The following is a 4506-nucleotide window of genomic DNA, read 5'->3' on the forward strand; positions in this document are numbered from 1 at the left end:
ATGTCCTCCATAAGCCGTCAAGTGGCAATCTCGTAAGATCCCCCTCGTTTCATTGTAAGGAATACATCTCCTGACGATTTGGTCATCTCCTTGTCGAAAAAGAAATGGCTCATCCCACATATACCACTTCACTTCATGTAGAAACTTCTTCCTTTGAGCATAAGATAAGTTGGGAGGCATGATATTACTCACAAGGTAGTTCACAATGTCTGCAAACCATGGTTCTTCTTCTTGCACTCCAAACAGCTGCTCGTCGGGAAAAGCCTCATTTATCAATGTCTTATCTAATGAAGTGGCATTTGGATTTTCTAAATGCGAGAGATGATCAGCGACTTGATTCTCAATTCCTCTTCTGTCCTTGATCTCTAGTTCAAATTCTTGGAGCAAAAGAACCCATCTAATCAATCTAGTCTCCGAGTCCTTCTTTGAGACGAGATATCGAATTTCAGCGTGATTAGTGAAAACTGTCACCTTAGTCCCAAGTAGATAAGATCGAAATTTCTCAAAACCATAGACAATAGCTAAAAGCTCTTTCTCCGTAGTAGTATAATTCTGTTGGGCACCATTTAAGGTCTTACTAGCATAGTAGACCACATGAAATATGTTGTTCTTCCTCTGCCTGAGAACTGCTCCAACTGCATAGTCACTTGCATCGCACATATCTCAAAAGGCTCATTCCAATCAGGTGCAGTTATGACCAGTACTGTGATTAAACTCTTCTTCAATGTCTCAAAAGCTGTAAGGCACTCGTCATCAAACTTGAAAGGAACATCTTTCTCTAACAGGCTGCACAAAGGCTTTGAAATTTTCGAGAAGTCTTTGATGAAATGCCTGTAGAAACCCGCATAACCAAGAAAACTGCGAATTCCCTTAACAGAAATAGGTGGAGGAAGATTCTCAATGACCCCCACCTTGGCCTTGTCCACCTCTAGACCTTTACTAGAAGTCTTGTGCCTGAGAATAATGCCCTGACGCACCATAAAGTGACATTTCTCCCAATTGAGAACCAGATTGGTCTCAACATACCTTTTGAGAACATGTCCAAGATTTTACAAGCATTCATCAAAAGAATTGCCAAAGACTGAGAAGTCATCCATGAACACCTCCACATTCTGGCCAATCATGTCAGAAAAGATGGCCATCATACATCTCTGAAATGTGGCTGGTGCACCATACAGACCAAAAGAAACTCGTCTGAAGGCGAAAGTACCAAATGGACAAGTGAAGGTAGTTTTCTCCTGATCTTCTGGAGCGATACAAATCTGATTATAACCCGAATAGCCATCCAGAAGACAATAGTACTCATGACCAGACAACCTGTCAAGCATTTGATCAATGAAGGGCAAAGGGAAGTGATCCTTCCTAGTGGCTTTGTTCAGCTTCCTGTAGTCCATGCAAACTCTCCACCCCGTGAATGTCCTTGTAGGAATAAGCTCATTATTCTCATTTGCTATCACAGTAATTCCACCTTTCTTTGGCATATATTGAACAGGGCTTACCCATGAACTGTTAGGGTAAATGATCCATGCATCTAGGCATTTAAGAATTTACTTCTTCACTACTTCCTTCATGATAGGATTAAGTCTTCTTTGCTGCTCGACTGTAGGCTTGCTACCTTCCTTTAGCAGAATTTTATGCATGCAATAAGAATGGCTGATTCCCTTGATATCTGCTATAGTCCATCCAATTGCCGATTTGAAATCTCTCAGCATCCACAAAAGCTTTTCCTCATCACTACCTGAAAGGTCAGATGCAATAATAACAGGCAGAGTAGATGCATCACCTAAAAACGCATACCTCAAATGCTCAGTTAAAGGCTTAAGCTCAAGAGTGGGAGCCTCCTCAATAGAAGGTTTGAGGCGTCCAGGAGCCTTGTTCAATTCCTCCATTACAAAAGATTTAAAAGGTATATCAATCTTCCTTTTCCAGGGAGAAGCATTCAAATATTGCAATTCCTCTTCACCTTCGGCATCTTCACTATCTGAATTCCCCAACAAGGCTTTCTCTAAGGCATCGGACCTTAGCAATTGATCAAGTTCCGATGTGACCACCGAATCGACCAACTCCACTTTTAAGCACTCCTCATTATCAGTAGGAAATTTCATAGCATAGAACACATTAAAATAACATCATGATCCAGAATTCGCATTGCGAGCTCACCATTCTGCACATCTATCAAGGTTCGACCAGTCTCCTGGAAGGTCTTCCCAAGATTATGGGAATCTTCTTATCCTCCTCGAAATCAAGAATTACGAAATCAGCAGGGAATATGAGTTTATCAACCTTGGCCAAGACATCCTCCACAATACCTCGCGGATATGTAATAGAACGGTCGGCCAACTGCAAGGTCATATAAGTCGGTTTGGGATCAGGTAAGTCCAATTGCTTGAAGATTGACAAGGGCATCAGATTGATGCTAGCTCCCAAGTCACATAAGCATCTGCCCAAAGACACTTTTCCAATAGTACATGGAATAGCGAAGCTTCCTGGATCTTTAAGCTTCGGAGGCAACTTCTGTTACAGCACAACACTGCATTCCTCCATGAGAGCGACTGTCTCTAAATCATCTAGATTCACCTTCCGAGAGAGAATACCTTTCATAAACTTTGCATAACTAGGCATCTGCTCAAGGGCCTCGGCGAAAGGTATGTTAATATGAAGTTTCTTGAACACCTCCGGAAACTTCTCAAATTGCTTCTCCAGCTTTTTCTTCTGTAGCCGCTTGGGAAAAGGCGGTGGATGATAGATCTGGATCTCCCCTGTATTACCCTCAGGTGGAGTGTGCTCAACAGTAGTCTTCCTTGGTTCTACTTCTTTATCCTGTTGCTCTACTTCTTTCTCCGCCTCAGCTTTTTCAGTCAACTCTTGAGTTTGTTCGTGATTCGCAACCCTTCCAGACCTTAAGTGATTGCCTTTACCTGTTCTTTAGCTTCCCTCTTTCCTGGCACTTCAGTGTCACTAGGTAGTGTACCAGACTGGCAATTTAGCAAGGCATTGACAATTTTCTGAATTTGATTTTTCAAGGTCTTGATTGAACAACTTGACTCTTGCACATAAGCTTCAACTCCTCTAATTCAGATTTTTTATTGGCTTGTTGCGGCTGGAGTTGCTGTCTAGGTGCATACTGTGGTTGCCGAAAACCGGGGGGTTGTACTGCTTAGCTGGGTACTGCTGATAAGGCTGTTGAACCGCATTTTGAGCATTGCTCTAACTGAAATTAGGATGATTGCGGTTGTTGGGATGATAGGTGGCTGGCACTGGTTGCTGTCATCGCTGGAAGTTGCTCACGAACTGAGCTGATTCATTAGAAATTGCGCACTGATCAGTATCATGGGCACCAACACAAAGTTCACAGACACTGGCGATTTGATTAACTCTATAATTAGCCAAAGTGTCCACCTTCATCGTCAAAGCCTTAAGTTGGGAAACGATAGCAGTTGCTGTGACTTTCCCTTGAGTCAGTCTCTGGGAACGATTCTGGTACTCATTAGCAGCCATCAGTTCGATAAGTTCATAAACTTCATCGTAGCTCTTAGCCCACAAGGCTCCTCCTGATGTTTTATCAAGCATGGGTCTAGAAGTAACACCCAATCCATTGTAGAAACAATTAATAATCATCCAATTAGGCATGCCATGGTGTGGGCACTTCCTTAGCATCTCCTTATCTCGATCACAAGCCTCATACAAAGATTCCCCAGTTTGCTGAGCAAATTGGGTAAGAGCATTCCTGATTGTAGCAGTCTTCGCCATGGGGAAGAATTTAGTGAGAAACTTTTACGTGAGATCCTCCCAAGTGGTGATAGATCCTGCTGGTAGAGAGTGTAACCAACACTTAGCCTTGTCCCTCAGAGAGAATGGGAAAATGCGTAGCTTGATAGCATCTTCAGTCACATCATTGAATTTGAAAGTGTCGCATATCTCGATGAAATCCCTGATGTGCATGTTAGGGTCTTCAGTAGGAGAACCCCCAAACTGGACTGAGTTTTGTATCATCTGAATCGTGCTTGACTTGATCTCAAAAGTGTTAGCCCTGATGGCTGGTCTAATGATGCTTGACTGAATGTCATTAATCTCAGGCTGAGAATAGTTCATCAAAGCCTTCAAATTTTCTGCTTGATCTCCCATCGCTACTACAATTGGTTCTTCGACTTTCTCTTCTTCCTCTACCTTCTTTTCTTCCTCAAAAACTTCCTTACAAACTACCAAAACTTCTTCCTCGGCTTTATCCAATGTTCTCTTTCGAGTACACGAACACGTATGCATACGCCCTCGCTAGAGTACTGAAATAAGATAAGGAAACGGATAAGTAACAATGTTCGAGTCAATGAACTTTAACGACCATTGATGGAAAGCACATAAACTATCAATTAACACCGCAGTCCCCGGTAGCGGCTTCAAAAACTTATTAGTCGCCAATGTCGCGCTAATAATACACGCAAGTATACGAGTTCGCAAGTAGTATATAATCTTTTCTAGTTCCTTCCCATAGAGACTGTATTGGTTAAC

General features: G+C 42.4%; 1 non-coding gene across 1 annotated transcript; it reads left to right on the top strand.

Moving 5' to 3' along the window:
* Positions 1-3628: 3628 nt before the first annotated feature.
* Positions 3629-3735, top strand: LOC141710185 (small nucleolar RNA R71). The gene has a single exon (XR_012570717.1). It is a non-coding gene; the product is annotated as a small nucleolar RNA R71 (small nucleolar RNA).
* Positions 3736-4506: the final 771 nt, after the last annotated feature.

This window comes from Apium graveolens, chromosome 2 (assembly GCF_009905375.1).
Source record: "Apium graveolens cultivar Ventura chromosome 2, ASM990537v1, whole genome shotgun sequence".
NCBI lineage: Eukaryota > Viridiplantae > Streptophyta > Magnoliopsida > Apiales > Apiaceae > Apium > Apium graveolens.